This window comes from Meriones unguiculatus, chromosome 1, assembly GCF_030254825.1.
Source record: "Meriones unguiculatus strain TT.TT164.6M chromosome 1, Bangor_MerUng_6.1, whole genome shotgun sequence".
Taxonomy (NCBI): domain Eukaryota; kingdom Metazoa; phylum Chordata; class Mammalia; order Rodentia; family Muridae; genus Meriones; species Meriones unguiculatus.
The window spans coordinates 168,260,847-168,280,486 of record NC_083349.1 but is presented as its reverse complement, the minus strand read 5'-3'; positions in this window follow the sequence as shown (position 1 = coordinate 168,280,486).

Here is a 19,640-nt window from a genome sequence, read left to right as displayed (position 1 = left end):
CCTCTCGAAGTCACATGGAGCACCACGAAGTCCTTCTTTATATGTAGCCAGAAATGGCTGCATCATCTACTAAAGCACAAATTTAAGATGGAAATATGAAACCTTTTCTTTTTTTGATTTTTTTAAATTACATTTTAATTTTTTTATATTAATTACACTTTATTCAGTTTGTATCCCAACTGTAGCCCCTTTCCTCATTCCCTATCAATCCCACCCACCCTCTCTCATCTCTTCCCATGGCCCTTCCGCAGTCCACTGACAGTGGAGGACCTCCTTCCTTTCCATCTGACCCTAGCCTATCAGGTCTCATCAGGACTGGCTGCATTGTCCTCCTCTGTGGCCTGATGAGGCTGCTCTTCCATCAGGGGAGGTAGTCAAAGAGCCTGCCACTGAGTTCAAGTCAGAGATAGTCCCTGTTCCCCTTACTAGGAAACCCACTTGGATACTGAACTGCCATGGGCTGCATCTGTGCAGGGTTTCTAGGTTATATCTGTGAATGGTCCTTGGTTGGAGTATCAGCCTCAGAAAAGACTCCTGTGCCTGGATATTTTGGTTCTGTTGTTCTCCTTGTAGATCTCCTGTCCTCTCCAGGTCTTACTATCTCCCTCTTCTTTCCTAAGATTCCCTGCACTCTGCCCAAATTTTGGTTATGAGTCTCAGTATCTGCTTTGATACAATGCTGGATAGTCTTTCAGAGGCCCTCTGTGGTAGGCTCCTGTCCTGTTTCCTGTTTTCTCCTTCTTCCAATGTCCATCCTGTTTGCCTTTCTGAGGAGGATTGATCATCTTGCCCAAGGTCCTCCTTCTAGCTCACCTTCCACCCATCAGAATGGCTAAGATCAAAAACTCAAGTGACAATACATGCTGGAGAGGATGTGGAGAAAGGGGAACCGTCCTCTGTTGCTGGTGGAACTGTAAATTTCTACAACCACTTGGAAATCAATCTGGCGCTTTCTCAGATAATTAAGAATAGCGCTTCCTCGAGATCCAGCTATACCACTCCTAGGCATATACCCAAAATATGCTCAAGTACCCAACAAGAACATTTGTTCAACCATATTTATAGCAGCTTTATTTGTAATAGCCAGAATCTGGAAACAACCCAGATTTCCCTCAGTTGAGGAATAGATACAGAATTGTGATACATTTACACAATGGAATACTTCTCAGCAATTAAAAATGAGGAAATCATGAAATTTGCAGGTAAATGGTGGGAACTAGAAAAGATCATCCCAGGAACAGAAAGACACACACGGTATATACTCACTTATAAGTGGATACTAGCCATATAATATAGGATAAACCTACAAAAATCTGTACACCTAAAGAAACTTGATTTAAAAACAGTAACAATTCAAAGATGGTGATAACAAAATATGAAAACAAGTGTGCAGCTACCTGGGAAGGTCCTCACAAGTCCAGGGAAGTGTAAGCAGCTTTCTGTTTAGTTTTATTTGTGTGTGCTGGACTCATTAAAGAACACACAGAAAGGAAAATTGACTTTTAAATTTAACTGTGTGCTAATTTTTTTCAAACATCTCTTTTTTGTTTTTTAATTAAGCTTTTATTTTTATATTAAAAATATAAAATTATATTATATTTATATATATATTTTTTCAATGCAGTTTATTCAGTAACCTTGAACAATCCTCGGACCCTGGGGAAAGCCAGCCCACAGCTTAAATAGCCTCTGGGTAGCCAACCCAGGCGTGCCACGTGGGCAATGCAGATAGGTCCACATACATGGAAGCAAGCCAGATCCTCAGCCTTAGCCAAATGTGGAATTGTTCGTGACAGAGAGCACTCACCATCGGGAAGGTGGAAGGCGGAAACCAGCTCCATCTTTAAGGCATAGCATTCCGCAGCTTTCTACAGTTCCCCCTTTTTGTTTTAGATGCATCAGGCAAGAGTAGAGGTCTGATCTCTGATATTAGAAATAAATTGGGACTTTGTACAGATGTTCGTTTAGGTGTCATCCACCCAAAGAGCATCAGACCCGTCCGATACCTTTTTCTCAGAGGCGGGACCTGGGGCATCAACCCGCATGCAACCAGACATGCTCTTCTCTGGGTCCAAAGCGGCTGACCCTGAGTGCAGTGCTTAGCCTCGCATCCTGAGCGTAACATTTTAGCTTTTTATGGTATCCAACCATGCTTGGGGAGAATGTTCTGCTTCAATGGCTGTAAAGGCCTGAATGATCAAGGACATGGAGTTAGTCAATTGGCATGGAGCACGTCTCGCCCCTGGGGGCAATGGTCTCCTGAACCTACTCAGACCTCGGACACCACCACTGCTAGTTCTAGAACTGACGCAGGATGTTCCAACGAGGGGGTTAAGGCTTCTCATAATATTTCCTATAAGCCCACACCTGTTTGTCTATATCAAACATCTCTTATAGACCCCATGAAATATTATGATGTAAAAATATAGGCTAATTTGTGAACTCTTTTGTGGTGGTTTGAATAAATGACCCCATACACTCATGTGTTTGAATGCCTGGCCGTAGAGAGTAACACATTAAGAGGTATGGCCTTGAAGTAGATGTGGCCTTGTTAGAGGAAGTGTGTCACTGTGGGGGAGGGATTTGGGAGCTCCTGTGCTCAAGCTATGTCCAGTGTGGCTAAGGGTCTCCTTCTGCTGCCTGTGGATCAAGATGTACAACTCTCAGCTCCTTCTCCAGCACCATGTCTGCCTGCGTGTTACCATGTTTCTTACCATGACAGTAATGGACTAAACCTCTAAAACTGTAAGCTAGCCCCAAATAAATGGCTTCCTTTATAAGCATTGCCATGGTCATAGTGTCTCTTCACAGCAATAAAATCCTAACTAAGCCATCTTTCTGTTACAATTGTTGCCTTGCTGTGTTAGGAAAAGCTGGAGCCAGGAATCTGCAGAGAGACTCTCTTCTCCTCCTGGTCCTCCCCAAGTTGCCTCTTCCCACACTCAAGAGTGGTAAAGAGAAGATTTGTGGGTGGAAATGGCCTTCATCACTTGCAGGTCCAGATGTGAACTGGTGCCCATGCTCTCTGAGTTGGGTTGCTGGTTTCTGCCTTAAACAAACAAACAAACAAACCAAACCTATCTCAAACTTTTCTGGCTTCCTCTGATCTCCCGCTTGGAACTGCCAACTACAGTTTTCTAGTGGGGCCCTTGGCTAGATACTTATGACCCCCTCCCAGCTCATGACTGGTGTCTACTGCAGTCTCCTGCTCCAGTCACCACCCTATACACCTCACATCTAAGTCTCCTTTTGGATGAAAAATTTCCAAACAGCTTTCTGGATGTCTCTTACTTAGTATTTGCATTTGTACCTGGGGAGACTTTCATTTGGGGTCTGCTTTTGATACAGCTCATTTCATTGCAGGTGCCTCTTCATTCTTCCAGCAAGGCCCTTCAAGACACAGTATCTCGCACTTTTAGACACTCTTCCAAATATGGGTTAGATACCACTTCCAAAATCTATAATCTTTGCTGACTTTAAGGAATATATGACAAACCAGTGAGTGTTTTTCTGAAACTCTTCTCAGCTGGCTTGAGTAATGGAGGATCAGAAGGACACTTGAGTATACAATTGCCTTTCTGGAGAGGTATGGCTCTTTGCTGCTGTTTCTTAGTGAATTCTTAGTTTCTGTGTCATCTGGAGGGAGACATTGGGCTATTGGAAGTAGAACAAATTCTTGGCTTAACACCTTTCTTTAAACGTGGAGGTTCTTAACAGCATAATAATGGGGCTTCCAGAGAAACTGAGACAAGGGAAATCTCACTCTCACATCCTGCTATAAAGGCATTTAAGGATGACTATGGAGTCTATATTCAAATTTCTCTAAATTCATATGTAGAATGTCCAAATCACATTTGGAGACAGGGCTTATATGGAGGCAATTCAGTTTCAGTGGGGTCACAATGATGAGTCGCTGATCTGATAGCATGTCTGTAAAAAAAGTCAAGAGGGTACTCCCTTTACGTCCCCAATCTCCCTTTTCTCCCCATGCCTTTCTTGCCCTCCCTGCTTGAATCAAGAAAGAAAAAAAAATGTTACCTGCAAACTAGGCGGAGGTCTGTTACCAGAACCAGAACCAAGGTGTTGCCAGCACCTTGGTCTTGGTTTATAAAAACCAAGCCGATTATGGCACTGAATCCCTGCAGCCTGAGCTGACTGAGACAGCTACAGTGCTCTTTTTTGAATGTTGCATCTTGTGCTTATTCTCTTGGCCTTTCCTAGCAGATCAGACTATGTTCACCTCCTGAGGGATGCTGGTTTATCGTACACCAGAATCACACCTTCCACTGAGCTTGTTTCTTAGCATGAGTGAAAGTTGGATCAAGTCAATTCACCCTTTTCTTTGTTTATTCATAAAATATGGAATATGAGATAAATATGACAAAGATGGACTACCTACAGGCAGGTCTTTTCTCTTGTTAGCAAGATGTAGAGGTGCTTTTCTTTACCTCTGATATAGCATGGTGGAATTCGGGAAAGTTGACACAGTGAATATGCTGTTGCAGAAAGTCTGATGAGCTTAGTAATCAGGGCTTCAGATTCTGGACCAGAGGCTGTGGTTTGGTGAATGCTCCCTAGCCCAAAACAGATGATGAGAATCACAACCAAACATTGGACGAGGCATAGGAAGCCTTGTGAAAAAAGTAGGGAGGAGAAGAAAAGGACCTGGAGGTGAAAGGAGCTTCACAGAAGACCAACACAGACCCACTAATCAAGGTGAAGAGGGGACTGCTGAGACTGAGGCACTAACCAAGGATCATGCATGAATTGGACCTAGGCCCCTTACAAAGATGTAGCTGACAGGCAGCTCAGGTCTCATGTGGGTTCCCTAATAAGGGGAATGGGGATTCTCTTTGACATGGACTCTCTTTCCAGCTTTCCAGTTACTTCCCCCTGGGGAGATTTTCCAGGCCACAGGGGAAGAGAAAATGCTCAGCTTTGATACAACTTGATGAGCTGGGGTGGATGGGAATGGGGGTTTCCCTTTGCTGAGAAATAAAGGAAGGGGAGAGGGAAAGGGAGAGAGGATGCGACTGGGAGGTGAGGATGGGGCTAAGACCAGGATGTAAACTGAATTAATTAATTAATTGACAACAAAACATGGGTGCTGGTAGCCAAAACAACCCTGTATCTCATTTATTGTCTCATCTTCCTATGATATCCTTAATATGCATAAATATTTTAATATCTTTTAGTGTATGTATGTGTCTATCAATGTGCATTAACAATATGCATACATATAATGCACATGATGAGGTCAGAGGACAACCTTTGGAGGTTGGTTCTCTCCTCCTACCATATTGGTTCTAAAAATCAAACTCAGTACTCATCAAAGAAAAATTCCACCAAGAAGACATCACATCTCTGAACATATACACCCTAAATACAAGAGTACCCACATTTGTAAAAGAAACATTAATAAAACTGAAACCATACATAGATCCCCACACGTTAGTAGTGGGAGACTTCACCATCCCACTCTCAACAAAGGACGGGTCAACAAAACAGAAATTAAGCAAAGAAACAATGACTCTGACAGAGGTCATGAATCAAAGAATGGATGCAGAAATTGTGGTACATCTACACAATGGAATATTACTCAGCAATGAAAAATAAGGAAATCATGAAATTTGCAGGTAAATGGTGGGATCTGGAAAGGATCATCCTGAGTGAGTTGTCCCAGAAGCAAAAAGACACACATGGTATATACTCACTCATATAGACATACAACATAGGACAAACCCACTATAACCTGTGCATCTAAAGAAACTAAGCAAGAGAGAGGACCCTAACTAAAATGTCCAATCCCCATCTGGAAAGGCAAAGAGGATGGACATCAGAAGAAGAAGAAAACAGGAAACAACCTAGGAACCTACCACAGAGGGCCTCTGAAAGCCTCTGCCCTACAGACTATCAAAGCAGATGCTGAGCCTGATGGGCAAGTGTTGGGCAGAGTGAATGAAATTTTAGGTAAAAACTGGGAAATAGTAAGAGCTGGAGAGGACAGGGTCTCCACAAGGAGAGCAACAGAACAAGAAAATTTGAACACAGGGAACTTCCCAGAGACTCATACTCCAACCAAGGTCTATTCATAGAGATAACCCAGAACCCCTGCACAGATGTAGCCCAGGGCAGTTCAGAGTCCAATTGGGTTACATAGTAATGTGAAGAGGGACTGCCTCTGACATAATCTGATTGGCCTGCTCTTTGATCACCTCCCCCTGGGGGGGAGCAGCCTTACCAGACCATAGTAGAGGACAATGCAGCCACTTTTGATGTGAACTGATGGACTAAGATCAGAAAGGAGAGGAGAACCTCCCCTATCAGTGGACTTGGGGAGTGGCATGCATGCAGAGGGAGGAGGGAGGGTGGGATTGGGAGGGGAGGAAGGAGGGGCTTATAGGGGGATGCAGAATGAATAAAGTGTAATTGAGGAAAAAATAAAAAAAGGGGGGGGGGAAATAATTTAAGAACCTTAAATGACTTTCAAAAGTGGAGCAAAACATGGAGTTAGTCAATTTACATGGAGCATGTCTCGCCCCTGGGGGCAATGGTCTCCTGAACCTACTCAGACCTCAGACACCACCACTGCTAGTTCTAGAACTGATGCAAGATGTTCCAACGAGGGGGTTAAGGCTTCTCATAATATTTCCTATAAGCCCACACCTGTTTGTTTATATCCCCCATTTTTATTCATTATTAGCCAGATAGAGCCAAGTAATTGTGGTGATGATACTTGCTTTTTTGCCCAATGCTGGAATGCTAGTGAATTTAGGTATGCCCTGGTTACTCGCATGCCTCGCTGGGTGCCTGTGCCCGTTGATGCCCCTCACGCTATGAGTCTCTTCAGACAGAAAAGGGATCTTGGAACTACAGCCGCCACTGTTACTGCCATCTCATTGGCGGCTGTTGGAGCTACCACCGTGGCATTAGCCATGAATCATACTGTGCAGACTGCTCAGACCCTGAATAATCTTTTAGCCAATGTAGCTCATGCCTTAGATGTACAAAAAGGAATTAATGCTCAACTAAAAGGAGGCTTGATGGTGTTCAATCAGAGGATTGACCTCGTGCAGGAGCAAATGGATACCTTATGGCAAATGGCTCAACCGGGCTGTCAATGAAAGTATGCTGGACTTTGTGTCACTAGCGTACAACATGAGAATTTTTCCTGTGCTGCAAATCTGTCTAAACAATTGTCTAGCTATATTTTAGGTAATTGGACTGGAGAATTCGATACTACGATGGAGCAGCTGAGAGTGGCCATTATCACAGTAGATTCTACCAGAGTGGATGCAGGACTAGCCACAGGATTATCACCATGGATTGCTGCAGCCATGAATCATCTGAAGGAATGGGCGGGCATGGGAGCGTTAGCAGGCCTTCTGGTGTTGGTCTCCTTGGTTTGCCTGTGGTGTATATGCAAGATTGGAGTCTCACAACAGCGTAATGCAGCCATGATCATTCAGGCCTTTACAGCCATTGAAGCAGGACAGTCTCCCCAAGCATGGTTGGCTACCATAAAAAGCTAAAATGTTATGCTCAGGATGCGAGGCTAAGCACTGCACTCAGGGTCAGCCGCTTTCGACCCAGAGAAGAGCAAGTCTGATTGCATGCGGGTTGATGCCCCAGGTCCCGCCTCTGAGAAAAAGGTATCGGATGGGTCTGATGCTCTTTGGGTGGATGACACCTAAATGAACATCGGTACAAAGTCCCAATTTATTTCTAATATCAGAGATCAGACCTCTACTCTTGCCTGATGCATCTAAAACAAAAAGGGGGAACTGTAGAGAGCTGCGGAATGCTATGCCTTAAAGATGGAGCTGGTTTCCGCCTTCCACCTTCCCGATGGTGAGTGCTCTCTGTCACAAACAACTCCACATTTGGCTAAGGCTGAGGATCTGGCTTGCTTCCATGTATGTGGACCTATCTGCATTGCCCACGTGGCACGCTGGGGTTGGCTATCTAGAGGCTATTTAAGCTGTGGGCTGGCTTTCCCCAGGGTCCGATGATTGTTCAAGGTTCCTGAATAAACTGCATTGAAAAAAAAAAGTCTCCTATCCCCAAAAAAAAGCACCCAGGGCTAAATGGTTCAGTGCAGAATTTCTACCAGACTTTCAAAGAGGAGCTAACACTGATACTCTTCAAACTATTCCACAAAATAGAAACAGAAGGAACATTACCAAACTCATTCTATGAAGCCACAGTCACCTTGATACCTAAACCACACAAAGACCCAACAAAAAAAAGAGAATTTCAGACCAATCTCTCTTATGAACATTGATGAAAAAATACTCAATAAAATACTCGAAAACCGAATCCAAGAACACATCAAAGATATCATCCACTACGACCAAGTAGGCTTCATCCCAGGCATGCAGGGATGGTTCAGTATACAGAAATCCATCAATGTAATACACCATATAAACAAACTGAAAGAAAAAGACTACATGATAATCTCCTTAGATATTGAAAAGCATTTGATAAAATCCAACATTCATTTATGTTCAAAGTCCTAGAGAGATTAGGGATACAAGGCACTTACCTAACCATAGTAAAGGCAGTATACAGCAAGCCCATAGTCAACATCAAACTAAATGGAGAGAAACTTAAAGCAATCCCACTGAAATCAGCGAAAAGGCAAGGCTCCCGCTCTCTCCATACCTCTTTAACATAGTTGTTCAAGTCCTTGCTAGAGCAATAAGACAATTAAAGAAGATCAAGGGGATTCAGTTCAAAAGGAAGAAGTTAAAGCATAATTATTTGTAGATGATATGATAGTATACCTGAGGGACCCCAAAAATTCTACCAGGGAACTTCTACAGCTGATAAACACCTTCAGCCAAGTGGCTGGATACAAAATCAACAACAACAACAACAAAAAATCAGTAGCCCTCCTGTATACAAAAGACAAAAGGACTGAGAAAGAAATTAGGGAAACAACACTCTTCACAATAGCCAGAAATAACATAAAGTACCTTGGTGTAATTCCAACCAAGCAAGTGAAAGACTTTTATGAAAAAAACTTTCAGTCTCTGAAGAAAGAAATAGAACAAGATATCAGAAGATGGAAAGATCTCCCATGCTCATGGCTTGGCAGGATTAACATAGTAAAAATGGCCATCTTATCAAAAGCAATCTACAGATTCAATGCAATTCCAATCAAATTACCAACAGAATTCTTTACAGACTTAGAAAGAAAAATTCTCAACTTCATATGGAATAACAAGATACCCAGAACCCCTAAAACAATCCTCTACAACAAAAGATCTTCTGGAGGTTTCTCCATCCCTGATCTTAAGCTGTACTATAGAGCAACAGTAATAAAAACTGCATGGTACTGGCATAGAAACAGAATGGTGGATAAATGGAACCAAACAGAATACTCAGAAATAAACCCACACACTTATGGACACCTGATCTTTGGCAAAGATGCCAAAACCATATAATGAAAAAAAGGCAGCATCTTCAACAAATGGTAATGGTTCAACTAGATGTCTACATGCAGAAAAATGAAAATAGATCCATATCTATCACCCTGCACAAAACTAAAGTCAAAATGGATCAAGGACCTCAACATAAAACCAGATACTCTAAATCAGTTGGAAAAAAAAGTGGGGAATACCCTAGAACTCATTGGCACAGGAGACAACTTCCTGAACAGAATACCAACAGCACAGGCTCTAGATCAACAATCAATAAATGGGACCTCATGAAACTGAAAAGCTTCTGTAAAGCAAAGGACACTGTCATCAGAACAAAACGACAGCCTACAGACTGGGAAAGGATCTTCACCAACCCTCTATCTGACAGAGGGCTAATATCCAGAATATATAAAGAACTCAAGAAATTAAACAGCAATAAATCAAGTAACCCAATTAAAAACTGGGGTATGGAGCTAAACAGAGAATTCTCAATAGAGGAACATCGAATGACAGAGAAACACTTTAAAAAATGTTCAACAGCCTTAGTCATCAGGGAAATGCAACTCAAAATGACCCTGAGATTTCACCTTACACCCATCAGAATGACTAAGATCAAAACCTCAAGTGACAACACATGCTGGAGAGGATGAGAATCAGTTCTCTCTCTTGGGCTGGTTCCACATTTTGTATCCAGCTCTTCCTGGCAGACATTCCATTGTTCTGACACCTTCAACACCCTGGGGTCCAATGCAATCCAGGCTTCCCTTTCATATCTTCATACAATATCCTCTCCAGGCTTCATGAAGGGACTCTGCAAGCCTGGACCCCACAGCTTTCCTTAAACTTGGAGGAAGATTCTCCAACCTCTTTACTCCTGGATCCTTCATCACTCTAAAACCAGAAACACCTGAGTGATGCTGCCAAGTTCTTTTGCCTGCTTGGGGTGGATCTTCATCCTCTCCTCAAGATACATCTGCATAAGCTTTCATTTATTGTTGCTTTTTTAGGAATAGATAATTCTTCAGGCCTTGTATTTTAACAAGATACAAGAGTAGCTGGGTGGGGTCTCACCCTTTATTCTATTTCTCCTTGTCTCTTTTAGAACAAATCATGTTCCAACATTAAATTTCCTGACTTTCTTTTTCTTCTCAAACTGTCCATTTTTTTTTTATTTCCCTTTGGCCCACTTGCTCTTTTTCATTGTATACCTGCATAAGAGTGGTCACCAACAACCACACAACAGAGTAGTATTCAGCTATCTTGGAAGCTCTTCTGCTAACAAAATTTGTCTAAGGCTCTTCAATTTAGCTTCAGACATGTGTCAAAGGCAAAGACAAAAAGAAGACACATTCTTTACCAAAATACCACAAGAATTGTCCATAACCCAATTACTAATATTATTTCCCTCTGAAAACTCTTCTTCTGGGCCTCCATAGTCCACATTGTTCTCAGCTCTACTATCTTCTAAGTTACTACTATACTGGCCTGTTAAGCTCTGCTTACAGCATTGGGCTGCTTTCCTAGTTCAAAGTCCCAAAGTCTTCCACATTCCTTCAAAAAAACAAAGCAAGGAAAGAAAGAAAGAAAGAAGAAAGAAAGAAAGAAAGAAAGAAAGAAAGAAAGAAAGAAAGAAAGAAAGGGAAAGAGAGGAAGGAAGGAAGGAAGGAAGGAAGGAAGGAAGGAAGGAAGGAAGGAAGGAAGGAAGGAAGGAAGATGGGAAGAAGGGAAGAAACGCAGCATGGTCATGCTTGTCATGACAATAATCCACTCCCTGGCACCAACTTCTGTCTTAGTTACTGTTCTATGACCAAAGCGACTTACAGAAGAAAGAATTTATTAGGACTTCCAGTTTCAGAGGGATAGAGTCCGTGATCATCACTCGGGTAGGGAGCATGGCAACAAGCAGGCAGGCTTGCACTGCTCGGTAGTTGTGAGTTTACATCTGATTAACAAACTTGTGGCAGAAGGCTAACTCAGAAAAACATGGCCTTTTAAAACCTCAAAACATACCCCCAATGGCACACGTCCTCTGAAAACAGCATATCTTCTAATCCTTCCCAAACAGTTCCATCAACTGGGGACCAAGCATTCAAATATATGAGTCCATACGGGCCATTCTCATTCAAACCACAATACCATAGAGAAAGTTTGTCTCTTCTAGCTTTTACTTGTTCTCAGCCAGGCTATAACCATACAAGAAATAGGGCTTTATCATTTTTGGGGAACTTCCTACCACCTGGCTAAGGCTAAGCATTTATGGCTCATGCCTAGTGAATTTTCTTTGCAGCTGAGTTGGAGTTCTGCCCATACTCTTTTCTTAGTTTCCCTGACTTCTCTTCACCATGGACCTCCAAATGAGAGGAGTTTTGAAATTTCTTCTACCCTTTTCTCCTACTGTTTTAGTTATGGATTTCCTGAATGGTTTCTGACTGTTTCTCATTCAGACTTGTGGCATAGTTACGCTTGTTCACCTTCAGGTATGTTTCATGTTGAACTTCAATCTAAACTCGAAGTATTTCATAATATGGTATTAGATACCAAAGGCAAAGATATCAAAGAGCAGAAATATTTTTTAAAAGACAACTAAATCTCAAATACACATTTTTCCTCTAAAAAAAGTAATATTTTAAGAGTTGCTAAATAAGCTCAGGAAATAATGCAAAATCAGAAGTTCACAAATTACTGTATAATATGACATTCTTTATAAGCAGCATGCTTTCAACTTCTTTTATTAGAACTAGAAAATTATTAAGAAGTTTATACACTTTGTCAATTGGTTGATCTTTCAAATGAAAGGTAGTGCCTTATTATTTATTTAGTTAAAATTACAGACTTGTAATAATATTCATATTTTATATAAGCTTTCTTTCTCTCTCCTTTCTTTCTCTTTCTTTCTTTCTTTCTTTCTTTCTTTCTTTCTTTCTTTCTTTCTCTCTCCTTTCTTTCTTTCTCTTTCTTTCTTTCTTTCTTTCTTTCTTTCTTTCTTTCTTTCTTTCTTTCTTTCATCCCCCAAACAGTTTCCCTTTCCTTCTCTCCTCCCAATCCCTCCCCACTCACTCCTCCTTTATCTTCAGAAAAGGCAGGCTTCCCAGAGATATCAATCAATCATGAAGGTCATATCAAGTTACACAATTTCAGGGCTAAGTGTACAAACACTTTCTTGTCTTACCTTCCCTCTGAGTTCTGGAATATTGTAATATCTCTTTATTTTGGATATTTGTCCTCATGTCTTACCTTCCTCCACTCACAAAGAAACCTTTTTCCTTCTGATCATTTTAACTTCTTCCAGACTACTCTGTTTTTGCACTGCTGACACTTCTGAAGGAGTATAGCAAACGTGTTGTCCTCCTACCCACTCTGCTCTGTATTCTGTATAGCAGGGTGTACTGAGCTTAAGTCCTCATTCATGCAAGGAAAGCTCTCTTTCAACAGTGCTACAGCCCCAGGCCTCTGGCTCTCTTCATTAAGGCACATGGCTTGGCTTCCATCATTCTGCCTCTTCTTGCTCTCAGAAGAAAACACCATCTTCACGGAACAATTTAAGTCCCAGTTTAAGGAAATCATTTCATTGCCCAAGCCAGTTGTAGGTCATCTGCATCCCCTGATGCAGATGGGTCGATGGGTGAGGAGCTACACACTGTCTTCTACAAAGCCCAATAATAACAGAATCTCTGCTTGTGTTCATTTAGGAACAACCTACTTCTAAAAAGAATGATGCCCAAGAGGTATTTTGATCCTATCAATAAGGTATTTGTCATCAAAAGATGTGGCCATTTTTGTATTGCCAGGTATTTTAAGCTGTTTGAGCAATTTCTCTACCCTGGGTAGTTGTAATGATTTCTTAGGTCAGACACTCTGATGAATAGCAGAATACAATTTTATACAAAATTCTGGATCAGTCTTTGTCAATCAAAGGCATTTATTTTAACCTAAAGAACAGATAGGTACCCATGGTAGAAATCTTAGTTACTATATTAGCAGTAGAATAAATATTCTATGTGGGAAACCCCCACTAGCCAAATGTTGTTATTTTGCCTATGGGTAAATACAGTCCTCCAGAATTTTCTATCTCATGTCCAAGCAGATTGATTTTTTTTTTTACATTTGAAGAAAATTAAAAATGGTTCTTTTCAACTTAACTAAATATGATTTATTCAAAATGTAATCAGCCATTATTTGTTTGCTTGGGGACTAAAGATTCAAAGGTAAATATGTGATAAACACTGTCTTCAAGACGTTTAGAGCGTAGTGGGAAGCAATGCGTTCAAATACTGCAGCCACTTATGCTACTATTACTTATGTGAAAAGTGTCATGGAAACAGATCAGGTTCTGCTTGCAGATCCACAGACAGCTTCTTGGAGGAGATTATTTGAAGCAGCAGCATGACAACTTTCCCAACTGATGAGGTAAAAGGTGAAGAACCACAGACAGGCATTTGGGACACAGGCAGGTCATAAGCTTTGTTAGTTTGACCAGAGCTAAGTGATCTCAGGGAATCTCAGATTTCACTCTACCAGGCAAACCAAGATAGACTATTACCCTAGAGAGAGAGAAATACATATCTACCTTGAGAATTGATTGCTCTTTCAATTTTTACAATAATGACATGCTTTATACCAGGGTGTCGAATCTTTTGACTCCTCTGGACTACATCGGATAAGGAAATGTTTTCCTGGGCCACATATTAAATAAGTGAACTCAAATGATGGTGAGTAAAAATAACAGTTTGTGTCTTAGTTTGGGTTTCTTCTGTCATGATGGAACACCATGACCAAAAAGGAAGTTTTGGAGGAAAGTGTTTATTTGCCTTATACTTCCATATTGCTGGTTATCATCAAAGGAACTCAAACAGGACAGGAACCTGTAGGCAGGAGCTGATGCAGAGGCCATGGCAGGATGCTGCTTACTGGCTTGCTCAGCCTGCTTTCTTAATAGAACCCAAGACCACCAGCCCAGAGATGCAACCACCTACAACGGGCTGGACCCTTCCCCATCAAACAGGAATTAACAAAATGCCATCTTCTGGAATCAGGAAAGGCATCCAGTAGTGGAACTGGGACACCAACTCATCCACAAAACCTTCAACACACAACCTGTCCAGCTTGCAAGATGTGCTGGGGCAATGGTGGCTCTGAGCTTGTGGGAGTGGCCAACTAATGACTGGTCTAAACTGAGGCCCACACCATGAGAGGAAGCCCATGCCTGACACTCTCTGAATGGGCAGAAACCAGAAGCTGCATGTCCAAGAGACCAAGTGTGAATTAAAACTCTAGCAAATATTCTACTATACATATAGATAGGTGCCTAGCTCAGTGGTTAACAGAGGGGCTTCCTCCAGTAGCTGAAGAGATCAGATGCAGAGACCAACATCCAACATTATGCAGAGCTCTGGGAACCCCACAGAAGACAGGGTGAAAGTACTGTAGGAGCCAGAGGTGTCAAGGACTCAGGGAGAACACAGCCCACAGAATCAACTAAGCAGGGCTCACAGGAGATCACAGAAGATGAAGCAGCATTCATGGACCTGCATGGGTTCTTGTTAGGTCCTCTGAATATATGTGTGGTTGTTTAGCTTGGGGGTTTTGTAGGACTCCTTAAAGTGGGAGTAGGAGTGTCTTTGACTTCTTTGCCTACTCTTGGAACCCTTTTCCTCCTTTTGGGTTCCCTTATCCAGCCCTGACAGGTTTGTGCCTAGTCTTATTGTACCTTGTTATGCCTAGTTTGGTTGATAGCCCTGGAAGGCCTGCTCTTTTCTGAAGTGAAATGGAAGAACAGTGTATATGTGTGATTGATTCATGTGTTTGAATGCTTGGCCACAGGGAGGTGTGGCTTTGTTGGAGTAGGTGTACTCTTGTTTTGTGTCACTGTGGAGGTGGGCTTTGGGGGTCATATATGCTCAAACTATGCCCTGTGTGGCACATAGTCTTCTTCTGCTGCCTAAGGACCATGAGGTAGAACTCTCACCTCCTCCAGCACCATGTCTGTCTGCATGCTACTGTGTTTCCTGCCATGATGATAATAGATTAAACCTCTGAAACTGTGAAACTGCCTCAGTTAAGAGTTGATGTGGTCATGATGTCTTTTCACAGCAATAAAATTCTAACTAAAATAGTATCAAAAGACAGTTTTAAAGATTGAGAGACGTTGAATGTGTGTGTTTATATGTGTATGTGCTTGTGTGTGTGTGTGTGTGTGTGTGTGACAACTCACATTTCCAATTGAGTGGGAAGCCCCTCTTAGTCTTATAATAAGGAGCCAATCAATTGGTGAATTCTGCTCTCTACCAGAATCAGATGGAATTTAGTACTCCTATACTTTCTGTTCCTCTCAATGCTTGCAGAGACCTACGGCTTCCTTAGTCAATGGGTAGAGGTCCTTGGGATGATCGGGGCAAGTTTATTACAGTCACAAAATGACTTGTGGCACATCATGTGAGTCCCTCAGGAACGTACCTATTTGGGAGGGGGTCAGCCCTTTTTTGGCCAGTTTGAAAATCTGTTTCCCCATGTTGTCAGATATCAGCTTTAGCCAGGTGGCGATTTTACGTTGGTAGGACAGTGCCTACTGGGACAAGTTCTTCCTGTAAGCAGGCATGAGACCCATGATGACAGAGGTCTGTTAACAAAGAGAATGAGCTCTGTTTTCATGCTTATGTGAAATGGAAATGCCAAGCTACATATTATTCACTGTTTACAAGACTGTTCTTAACCACTGTGTCAATATGCAAAGTCGTTTGTCTTAATTTGAGCTTGCCATATTTCAGCTTCATTTGGAAAGCTGTCATGACTTGAAACGTTGCATTGGTAAGCTGATTTTCACCCTGAAGGAGCATATTTAGCTCCCTTAAATGATAAGTTCAATTCATTGACAATATTCATCTATGAGTCAGTTTTCATCATCAAGTTCTGGCATTCCTTTTGTTTGTGATACCATAAAAACTTGGTAGCATGTCATGTTGACATTTCATAATCATAAAGTACTTTCACATAAAACCATTTCTACATTTGGTCTCAATTTGGCCTTTCTTACCTCTGAAAAATAAATGATGTTGCCAGAGTTAACATTAACATATCTCAGAAATTCCTGGAATGGGTGATGATTTAATCCCTTGGTCCCTATGATGGTCACATTCTTAATGATGATTTGCATGACATTACCATCTTTAATGCTTTTGTGCATAAGTTTTCTTGAATACCGTGCAGTGGTACTTGATTGAATGTGAGTCAGGCACACCAGTTGCATCACCTGTTAATCTCACAAGTCCCCCTTCTTTACCTTTGTGACGCGTGTTCTTGGTTATCCACCTGACACGCCTGGGAAGAGGGTACTGCAATTGAAGTGTTGTCTCCACCCGACTGGCCTATGGACATACGGGTGGGGCATTTTCCTAGACAGTAACTGATGTTGTGGAGCCTGGTCTAGTGTGAGCACATGGTCCTGGGTTGTAGAAAAAAGTAGGTGGACCAAACAAACAAAAGCAAGCCAGTAAGCAGAATGCCTCCATTGTTTCTGCTTCAGTTCCTGCCTTCAAGTTCCTATCCTGACTTTCCTCAATGATAGATGGTGACAAGGAAGTGTAAGCCAAATAAATCCTTTTCCCTTTCAAGTTGGGTTTGGTCAGTGGTTTTTCATATCAATCCAAAGTAACTAATACACCAGTCATTGGGAGGATACCATCAGCTGTGCTAAATAGCATGTATGCTGACAATGAACAAAGAAAACAACTTTAACGTGTCTTTTAATATTTAATATTTAATATTTTTGTTGATTTGGTTGTATTTTTTATTATCTCAAAGAAGCTGTTTCTTCAATGACATATTTATCATTAATATGTCAAGTGTCAGGCTAGGCAGTATTTGTAGCATCTATGCTCATATCGATCAACCAATGCATATAATTTAAAATAGGCATCTCAACACTCCAAACTTGTTTTGATAGGTTTTATAATTACTTCAGTTCCGCTAACTGTCATGTAGTGAAAGTATCCTTGTTCCAGGATGTATTATATCTGCCGCACTCTCCACACACTGCTTAACAAACCCACCTTTGCAAATGGTTTTGCTTCTTTCTTTGTTTTTCTTTTTTTTTCTGTTAAATACACAACCTTGCAACTACAGTTTGCAACAAAATACATCTGAACTGTAAAGTTAAAGACAAGCAAACAAAAGCAAAACCTAAGCTTCTGAGAAAACACTCCTCTCGCAGTCACACTATTTTGTCCTTACGATAATCCTTACTATACACTGAATTTAGTGGCATCACTTTGCATATAAAGCCTCATCAAATTAGTCTTTGAAAACTTGCACAGATTCCTTATAAATAGAGCAGTGTGCTTTCATTCTTGCCTCCACAAAATGTAAGCATTTGACCACTTTTCATCAGCTAATCTTTCATTTGTAGTTCTTTCAGGGATTCTGTCGTCTTTTGAGATGTTGCAAGCGATCTTGAGATTCAGAAAATTCATAACAGATAAGAGGTTATCTTTACTTTTATCATAAAAATTAATTGACAGAAAAATAGAATGGAAGATTTTGGCCTTCCACAGCAGAGCTACTGCAAGTGTGGATCAGAGGGCCAGTGATAAGCCCGAGCAGCAGATGCCTGAGGAACAGTGAAGTGTGGAAGCACCCTTCCAAATCTAATCAGATTGGGCTGGTGAGAATCGTCCATCAGTAAAGTGCTTGCTGCACAAGAATGCCGACCTCAGTTTGGATCCCTGGCACCGAGGTGAGAAGTTGGATGTAGGGTGCATGACTATAAGCCCAGCAAAGGGGAAGCAGAGACAGATGGAGCCCTGGGGCTTGATGGCTAGCCAACCAGTCTAGCTGAATTGTTGAGAACCAGGTTCAAGGAAAGATTGATTCCAGCTCATAAATATAAGATAGAGGGCAGCTGAGGAAGACACTGGCTATCCTCTTCTGGCCTCCACCTACACAAATACAAGTGAACCTGCACACACATATGAACATGTCCACAAACACCACAAACACACACAATCAGGCAGGAATTCCCATCTTCTCAACAGCTTTAATGATAATTTACCACATTTTTGGTAATCATTGTGCCTCATTTTTCAGATCATCAGGAACTCAGATAATATTTGATGGTGCCCACTCAATTCCTGAACTTGATATAGAACAAATGGGAAACCATAGGCCACTGTAAAATTGAGGCCACATATGAGTTCAAATAGCAAGATATTTTGCATGACACCGCAACATGACGTTATCTATATAGCTCATGCTTGAGAATTACACGATTCAGTTATGAAAAAAAAATGACAAAAAGGCCTCTTGATGTTTTAAGTAAGTTTACAATTTTTCATTGGGTTTTACTCACAGCTATCCTGAACCACACTCATCCCATGGGCCATAGGTTGTACACAGCTGCTCTGTCCTTTTAAGGTGCATTGCTTTTTAATCTGCCATTAGGTTTGCTCAACTATGGGCTATTTAGAGTGAAAATTTCAAGGTCTACTCTCTGGGACAAATTAGACCTCATTTGTTCTTCAAAACAAATGCAAGCTTGGATGAGTCTTCAAGTAGAGTGAAGAACTGAGAGTCATTAACTTTTCTTATCTCTTCCTTCTCTCGTCTAGCCTCCCTCTTTTGGCTTCTTCCCTCTTCCCAGTCTCTGTCTTTCTTCAGAACCAAGTACCTGCTAATTCTTTTCTTCTTGGGCAGCAACAGACTAGCCAATCCAATCTAAAGAACCACTTTGTGGGTTCTGGAAGCAGAGATACAGCAATTGGCCAAGCAGCCATTAAAGTTCACTGAGCATCTCAGGGGAAACATCTAACAGTGTAATAACAACAATCACGACACTATTTTGCTCTCTTCACAAGTGGCCAAGAGCTTCACCCACATTAGCTAATCTCATGTAGAAACCAGATGCTAGTTTTTCCTGCCTGAAGCTAATTTTCAAAAGTTATCAGGCCACAACAACTCCATTGTGCTACAGTATTTATAACTCCTTTTGTTTTTTGGTTCCCTGTCTCTTGTTTGAATAAATCTCAATTCATTCAAATATGTGAAATACATATTTCCTGTCATCTTAAAAAATATTTTTGTTTTATGTGTATGGGTGTTTTGCCTACATGTATGCTTGTGTAACACATACATACCAAGTGCCTTCAGAGGCCAAAATAGAGTGTTGGATCACCCAGAATTGGAATTACACATCATGCTGGGACTCCAACCTGGGTCCTCTGGAAG